The sequence below is a fragment of the Salvia hispanica genome, chromosome 3 (assembly GCF_023119035.1).
Source record: "Salvia hispanica cultivar TCC Black 2014 chromosome 3, UniMelb_Shisp_WGS_1.0, whole genome shotgun sequence".
NCBI classification, from domain to species: Eukaryota; Viridiplantae; Streptophyta; class Magnoliopsida; order Lamiales; family Lamiaceae; genus Salvia; species Salvia hispanica.
Window position 1 is genome coordinate 47,942,557 of NC_062967.1, and position 9,550 is coordinate 47,952,106.

General features: G+C 31.1%; 1 pseudogene; it reads left to right on the forward strand.

Moving 5' to 3' along the window:
* Positions 1 to 2,877: 2,877 nt before the first annotated feature.
* Positions 2,878 to 5,785, forward strand: LOC125210376 (annotated as a pseudogene).
* Positions 5,786 to 9,550: the final 3,765 nt, after the last annotated feature.

Sequence of the window (9,550 nt, forward strand, 5' to 3'; positions counted from 1 at the left end):
ATTAAATAACTTTTCATAAAGTGAATTACTATATGTAACGGCTCATACATTCATACATATACAATCATTATAATATATTATTAACGTAATTCAAATTAGTGCCTCAAACTAAATAACTCCCCAATAGCAATGGCAATGATAGTAACGGCATTACTTTAACTTCAATTGATTTATACTAATTTATGCAATCATTATAATTCAATAGTACGGCATTACTTTAAATTCAATTGATTTATACTAATTTATGAAATGTTTCCTAAAATGGAAATAACTCTATTTCTAGTTTTGCATTTCTCTTATTTTATATTCTCTTCATTAACATACTTTTATTACATAAAATCCCATGTCGATTCCCAAATGTTGCATATTTAATGAGACGGATGAAGCATTATATTTGAGTAAATAATTCATTTGTTGAGTTATGATTTATATTAAGTTATATTAGTGAAAAAGTCTTGATTGGTTACAAAATCAGAACAAATTAAAAGTTTGGTAATTTATAGGTGAAATCTAAAGCTGGTATGTAAAACCATAATAAGACAAGTAAAACCCTAATCCATTATTATTATTATTAGATAATTAACATTTTAAAATTATAAAATGTGTAATAACAAAATATGTTTGCGTTTTTCTGTAGTTTCTCACTTCTCCATACCGCAGCCGGTTAGTACTTTAACGTAAGCAAAGAGGGAACAAGAACAACAATTAGTTAAACAGATCAATTTAAAGCAATTATCAAACAGAAATGTAATAATATTAAAAGATAATCGTTATTGAGTCTTAAACTTTGCTCCTTTTTTACATATCAAAATATTCACAAGAAGATAATGGGACTTAAAAATAAATCATAAGCATAAGTTCTACGAAATAAATAACTTGCTGTTTTGATTCTCCAAAGAATTCACGAAGACATGATATTCACCGTACTTAATCGTGGAAATTCATGTATGTGTCATAACAACAAGTATAATCTTTTGTTTGGAAAATATTGGATTATACCAATAGAACTTAAACAAGAAAGAGACAAAAACCCAAATATGTGTGGAATAGAAAGGATTTTGAATCCTCAATATATGGAGTAAGGAGTTCGAAATGTAAGCAAGGAGGGAACAACAATTAGTCTATGAACGAAAGTGATGTAAAACAGATCAAAATTTGATCTTCAAAGCAATATTATCAAATATAGTTAAATCTGATACTGTCAAAAGATAATTGTATAGACTTTTAAACTTCTCTCCTTTTTGACATATCTAAATATTCACAAGAATATAATGGGCACAAGGAATGCAAGGAGGAGTTTTGGAATCTTGTGGAGGAGTGATTTGTTTCAAGCAATGGTGTCATGAAATATATGGCCGCAGGGATGAACAGCGACAGCCGTCAGATTTGTTCGCTTGTCCAGCCGTGTGTACAACATCCAGTTTGCACAAGAAACACTTGGTTCTATAACTGAATTTTCTTCAAAACCTACATAATTAAACAAGATCAACACATGTGTATAGGACGTTAATTAAATCTTGTTTACCTTTACATTTTACATGATCATGAGGCTTAGGTTGAGTAATACGCTGCCTTTGTTGAGAGTTTTTCTCATATGGATCGTCCATGCTGTATTTCTCTTGGTTGCTTTTATATTATTGGTTTAGTTGTTTTATTGTTGTTAGAATTCTAGTTTGTTATAGATATGCTTTAACTGGTATTTAAATTAGACTCAAATATGTTTAACCTGTTAAAATTCAGACAACTAATTATTAGGAAGGGGATCCTCTGCTGTGCTAAATGCAGGAGCTGCTGTTAGATATACCAAATAAAATAATCAAATAAAAAATATAAAATAATTTGAATATTGATGTATTATTTTAATATTGTATTAGACACTGCAGGGTGTGCTGTGGCATAAGCCACAACAGAGGATCTGGATCCATTAGTAACTAGTATTTAAAATCTGACAGCTAATTAACCTTGCGCGTGGACCCTTTCTGAAAAGGAGTACTTACAAGATTTATTTTCCTTTTTAAAATACTTTTACATGTACTCTTTTAGTCCGTAATGTTTCACGATCCCTTGTACTACGCATAAAATTAATACTAATATACACTATTATCTTCAACAATAAAATTAAACTAGTGTTAACCCACGTGCAATGCACGACCCATTTTAATTTCTTCATACTTATTTCATATTGTAAAATAATGTTATGAAGTACAAAATAATCTATTTATTCTACATTCTCTTGCTCTAGAGTTTATTTTTTCATCATATTAACCACATAACATTTTATCAATAATTTACTTTAATAAAATAAAATAATTAAATTCTTATTAATATATGTAAATAGTATTCAATAAAGTTAAACAATTTGTAAACTAGACCTCAAACGTACATTTAGCTTGTGATTTTTAATTTTAAAATTTAAGTATCATTTATATTTTACTTATTAATATTATTCCAATTAAAGTTTGTTGAAATATTAAATGAAAAATAAAATATTAACTAAGGTTTATGTAACTATTGAGAATCATAAAATGATAAAAATAAAAAATAAATAAAAATAAAGACAAAAATAAAAATAATTGAAAAGAATAACGGCATTAATATCATTAAGAAAGAGATAATCGTTCTCAAATCAATTATACGAAGCAATCCAACTACGTAATTGATTATTTTTAGTAATGATAGAAATTAAATACTATATATCATTTAAAAAATCTAACTACTCGATATATATCATTGCTAATCCTTTCAAACTTTGAATTCGATAAGCCTCTTATAAATATTGGTGTTTGTCTTTTTCTTGTCATAACTTGGAATTCAATAAGCCTCTTATATACATTAGTTTGTTTTTATCTTGTGGTAATCCACTTTAGATTTTTGTCGATGGCGTTTAAAGTTATATTCAGTGTTTTGATTGTTTTTTGTTTGGTTTTTTCTGCTGGTGCTTATCGTAACGTTTTTGGATATTGTCACTTTAATGAAATTTATCAACTTGGAGACTCGATGAGCGATGTCGGAAATTTGATCAAAGAGTACCCTGTCGGGGCCACCTCAAATTTCGCGAGACTACCGTACGGTCAAACGTTCTTTGAGGAAGCTACAGGGCGTTGCTCCAATGGCCTTTTAATGATCGACTATATTGGTAAAATTAGTATTAATTTGTTTTGGTTAATTCATTTGTTTTGGTTAATTATTATAGTTGCTTTTAATATAATTACAATCATAATTGTTAATATATGATGAACAGCAATGGCGGTTGGGCTTCCTTTGCTTCCACCATACAAACACATGGGGACTTGGTTCGGGAAAGGAGTCAACTTTGCCGTGGCAGGTTCGACTGCATTGTCGTCTGAGGCGTTGACTGCTCATAACGTAACGAATCCGGTGACAAATAGTTCTCTTGGCGTTCAATTGGATTGGATGGACTCTTAATTCAATTCCACCAGCCTTGATGAGATAGGTAAACCATATATACCCATTGTTTTACTATGTACTCTATATTATATATGTAGTAGAATAATTAATATGGAGTATTTGTTTTGGTGAGTATATATAGATCGTTTCAAGAAACTCCGAAGTGCTCTGGTTATGATGGGAGAAACCGGTGGGAATGATTACAACTACGCAATCTTTCAAGGGAAACAAATGAAGGAATTGATAAGCATGGTTCCTAAAGTGGTTGAAGCCGTGATTAATGGAACTAAGGTGAGTTGGCATATTGCCATGCATCAATTAGAGAAACTTGTCATTTTTCAAAATCATCAAACAAAATCATCACTTTTCTACTTTTTACTATTCCTGATTAATATTTCTAATCCAAAATTTTGTATTGTTCTATATTACGTTGGAAAATTATGAGATGATTCATATTGAAGATATATTGCTAAAAGATACATAAAAAATACAAACAAATTTAATTAATATTTTAATCAATTAAAGTATAAAAGTTATGCTTTAGTTTGCTATTTTAGTTATGGTATTGAAAGTTATGAATATGAATAATGTTGCAGAGAGCAATAGAGATGGGGGCTGTAAGATTGGTTGTTCCCGGAAACTTCCCAATCGGTTGCCTTCCGATATACAAAACTGCATTCCATGATGCACCCCTTGACGGCCAAAATTGCGTGACGGAGTTGAATGAATTTGCGAAGTACCACAACGAGCTTCTGCAAGAAGCCATCCTCAAACTCAAACAAGAGAATCCTAATATTGTCATAGTCTACAGCGACTATTACAATGCTTACCTAGATCTCCTCCGAAAGGGAAAAGAGAGAGGATATGAGGTCGAGAAGGCTTGTTGCGGAATAGGAGGGAAATATAACTTCGATTTGGAGAGAATGTGTGGAGGAGCTAATGTCAGCATGTGTGAAGATGTTGATCGACATCTGAGTTGGGACGGCATCCACATGACTCAACAAAGCTACAAGCACATGGCCGCATGGTTAATACCACGCTTCTTTAGTGAACTCGCTTGCTTATTCATCACTTTCTTTTCAATTTCTTGGTTTTTTTCCATTCATTTTATTTTTCGATTCCAAATTTTTGTGCTACTTAATTAAATTTATTATAGTTTGTTTTTGGATATTTTTTTTGCATTACTCCTTTTTTTTCTCATTCCTCTACTATTTACTTTCGGCATGCTCACAAACAATTATAACTAACTAAAGAAATATATTCAAAACTAGGTGTCAGAAGGAATTCTATGTCTATATAGACTCCTATATTATGATATTTTTAGGATAATGACACACTAAAAAATATTTACGGATCTTAGATTGATAGTATTATACTATTCGTATGTCAACTAGTATATTAAGTCTAATTAAGAGTCAACGTCAAATTTAAGTTGATTTTTATGATTTAAATTTAGTGATTGAATATTTCAAATTTAAACACACCTCATTTTGATCAAACTTCATGATTTAAATGGATATTAATCTATTTTTAAATAATTAAAATTTTATTACTTCAAATTCAATTACATAAAATTATAACTAAAATATATTTTGACTTCCATTATCCTACCTTATGTGTTCTCTCTAGCGGTGGGTTACTATAAGTTTGAAAGTGTAATTTGGAGGAAATAAAAAGTTTGACTAAAAAAGAATATAGAAATAGAGATGACAGTTATTCCCGTTAATGGGTTTCCTTTATCACAACGCAAAGCAACGCCGCTCAGAATTTGGTTTAAGAAGAAAACAAAACCCCTTTTCTTCTTCAATTGCTAAACCTAAACTATATATAATCCCTCGCCATCTTCATTACTTTCCCTTTTCCTTGAATATCATTGCTTCTTCAACTTAATTTGTTGGCAATGTTAGGAGAGGAAGAGGCATTGAATTTGAATCCATACGGACATGGAATTGCATGGGTTAGGTCATCGATGATCGGAAGAGGGAGTTTTGGGCCGTCAAATCCGCGAGCTTGGATTTGTGCATTGCGATTTGAAGCCTCAAATTGGGAAGGAACTCCGATGTACTTGTCTCCCGAGGCGGTCAAGGATCACGTGCAGGAGGCTCCGTCCGATGTTTGGGGCGTTGGTTGCATTGTGCACGAGATGCTGACCGGGAAATCGCCATTGAAGGGGAAGGAAGAGGAGCTTGAGATTCTGAGAAAGATAGGAGAAGGGCGTGAAGTGATTGAAATCGACAATATTGGAGTATCAAAGGAGGCTAAGGAATTTCTCAAGGGCTGCTTTGTTAGGAATTATTACTTCAGATTCACTTGTGAAATGCTGCTGCTACATCCCTTTCTTCAAGGTTTAGTTGTTTTATTGTTGCTAGAATTCTAGTTTGTTATAGATAGGCTTTAACTGGTATTTAAATTAGACTCAAATATATTTAACCTATTAAAATTCGGACAGCTAATTATTAACTAGTATTTAAAATCTGACGGCTAATTAACCTTGCGCGTGGACTCTTTCTGAAAAGGAGTACTTACAAGATTTATTTTCCTTTTTAAAATACTTTTATGTACGCTTTTAGTCCGTAATGTTTCACGATCCCTTGTAATACACATAAAAATAATACTAATATACACTATTATCTTCAACATAAAATTAAACTAGTGTTAACCCACGTGCGATGCACGACCCATTTTAATTTCTTCATACTTATTTCATATTGTAAAATAATGTTATGAAGTACAAAATAATCTATTTATTTTACATTCTCTCGCTCTAGAGTTTATTTTTTCATCATATTAACCACATAACATTTTATCAATAATTTACTTTAATCAAATAAAATAATTAAATTCATATTAATATATGTAAATAGTATTCAATAAAATTAAACAATTTGTAAACTAGACCTCAAACGTACATTTAGCTTGTGATTTTTACTTTTAAAATTTAAGTATCATTTATATTTTACTTATTAATATTATTCCAATTAAAGTTTGTTGAAATATTAAATGAAATAAAATGTTAACTAAGGTTTATGTAACTATTGAGAATCATAAAATGATAAAAATAAAAATAAAAACAAAAATAAAAATAATTGAAAAGAATAACGGCATTAATATCATTAAGAAAGAGACAATCGTTATTCTTGATAATCTCAAATCAATTATACGAAGCAATCCAACTACGTAATTGATTATTTATAGTAATGATGAAATTAAATACTATATATCGTTAAAAAAATCTAACTGCTCGATATATATCATTGCTAATTATTTCAAACTTCGAATTCGATAAGCCTCTTATAAAATATTGGTGTGTGTCTTTTTCTTGTCATACCTTGGAATTCAATAAGCCTCTTATATGCATTAGTGTTTGTTTTTTTCTTGTGATAATCCACTTTTGGTTTTTGTCGACGGCGTTTAAAGTTATATTCAGTGTTTTGGTTGTTTTTTGTTTGGTTTTTTCTGCTGGTGCTTATCGTAACGTTTTGGGATATTGTCACTTTAATGAAATTTATCAACTTAGAGACTCGATGAGCGATGTCGGAAATTTGATCAAAGAGTACCCTGTCGGGGCCTCCACAAATTTCGCGAGACTATCGTACGGTCAAACGTTCTTTGAGGAAGCTACAGGGCGTTGCTCCAATGGCCTTTTAATGATCGACTATTGGTAAAATTAATATTAATTTGTTTTGATTAATTCATTTGTTTTGGTTAATTATTATAGTTGCTTTTAATATAATTACAATCATAATTGTTAATATATGATGAACAGCAATGGCGGTTGGGCTTCCTTTGCTTCCACCGTACAAACACATGGGGACTTGGTTCGGGAAAGGAGTCAACTTTGTCGTGGCTGGTTCGACCGCATTGTCGTCTGAGGCGTTGGCTGCTCATAATTCATACATATACAATCATTATAATATATTAACGTAATTCAAACTAGTGCCTCAAACCAAATAACTCCCCGATAGTAATGGCAATGATAGTAACAGCATTACTTTAAATTCAATTGATTTATACTAATTTATGCAATCATTATAATATAATTAAGGGTTTTTGGCTTTTTAAACCAAAACCTTTTCCCGAATTCAGGTTTTTCCCATGAACTATAAGATTTGTTTTTAAAACCACGAACTTTCATTTCGTTAGGATTTTTCCCTGTCGGGTCAACGACGAAACCCGGGTTGTCTACATGTCAATTTTAATCCTATTTATCACTAAATTGATTACTTGTATCCTATTTAGCATAATAATACATACAGTCACATTTATTACATAACAAATGACAATTTTGAATAAACAAAACACAACTTTAACATTTTAAATTATGCAATTCGGGTAGGGGTGAGCAAAAAATCCGAAAACCGAATATCCGAACCGATCCAAACCGAAAATTTAAAATTCGGTTCGGTTTATTCGGTTTTTCGGTTCGGTTCGGTTTTAAAATTTGGAAAATTTCGGTTTTTTGGTTCGGTTCGGTTCGGTCGGAAAAAAAACCGAAAAACCGAATTATATTTAATTATTTATTTATATTATATATATATATATATATATATTTATTATTTAATCATAATCAAAATGAAGCCCTAAATTGAAACTTGAAACCCAACTTTGTGAATCAGTTTCAAATCTGCCGTTCTCCTCTCTCTCTCTCTCTAACAAATCTGCCGGTCTCCTCTCTTTCTCTCTAACAGATCCGCCGCTCTCTTCTCTCTCTCTAACAGATCCGCCACTCTCCTCTCTCTCTAATCCTAAATCCCTCCACCAATCCACCGCCAACTCCAAGCCGTCGCCTGGCGCCCCTCCATCGGCCAGCTCCGGACTAACCCCCCTCCAAGCCGTCGCCCGTCGCCCCTCCAACTCCGACCCAACTCAGAAGGTTTGTCTCACGCACCACGCAGACGCCTCTCCACAACTTCACACTGTTGTCTCCACAGCTTCAATTGAAGACATTTTGATTGATGTTTTTTATTGGAATGTGGATTGTATATTTGTATTTGTTGGTTGATGCCTTGATGGATTATGGATATTATCAATGTTTTGGATTGTAATTGTTGAAACTTTCTTTCTGTTTTTTTTTTCATTTTTTCAGTTTAAAGTATTCGGTTTTTTCGGGTTTAGGTTTTTCGGTTTTTTCGTGTTTTTATATAATTTCGGTTTTTGACACATTACTTTAAATTCAATTGATTTATAGGAACATATATTAAAATATCAGTATTATTTAATTATTCATAAATTATACTCTATTTAAATAGAGTTGTAACGGTAGTGACTTATTATATTTGAATATAGTTATTGATTGCAAATATTTAAATTCATACCCTAAATTCATAAATATTCATATTTATACTCAAAATTTATAAGTATTCAAATTGAGGACAAAACTCACTTTTAATTTATAAGTATTCAAATTAAGGACAAAACTCACTTTTTATATATATATAGATATTGATTAGTGACGTTGTCTCTATATAATCTTTAGTTGTTTCTATTCAAAAGTAAACAATTTTTCAACATATATATGAAAGGAATAGTATTAGGTTAAGTGGTTAAGTCAATGACGAGGGACATTAGTATATGATATAGCAATGAAAGAATTCACAATTAGATAAATCACTCGTATTTATTATTGAAGGACAACGTCTCACAAATTATTATTTTTAGATTTCTATATTGTATATAATAGTGAACATACATTATTAACGGTATACTACTTTAAGTACTTTTATGCTCTTGGTTTTTCAGCAATCCAAGTTTAAATTATTTTTAATTATGTTCTTGAATGAAATCTGAAAATGATGTGGAATGAATACATCGAATTTTGTCAAATAATTTGTAATCGCTCGGACATTGACCGTTAAATTCCTACGAAGGTATTGAGCTTAGTTTGGATTTGACCTTGAAGCTTCAAGCTTTGGCATTCCTCTTCATGAAGAGAAGATGAACGCGGTTGAAGTCGAAAGTTGTGTAGTATATATATTGGTGGAGTTATTGACGGTTTCTTCAACTGTTGGCCGAAACGTGGGCTTTCTACATTTCCCCCTTTTTTATAAAACTATGGCCCAACTAATATAATATTACCCTCAACTCTCATCTCGTTGGAATAGTTTACTTATACTTTAGCAATTAAAATATTAATAAATATTAT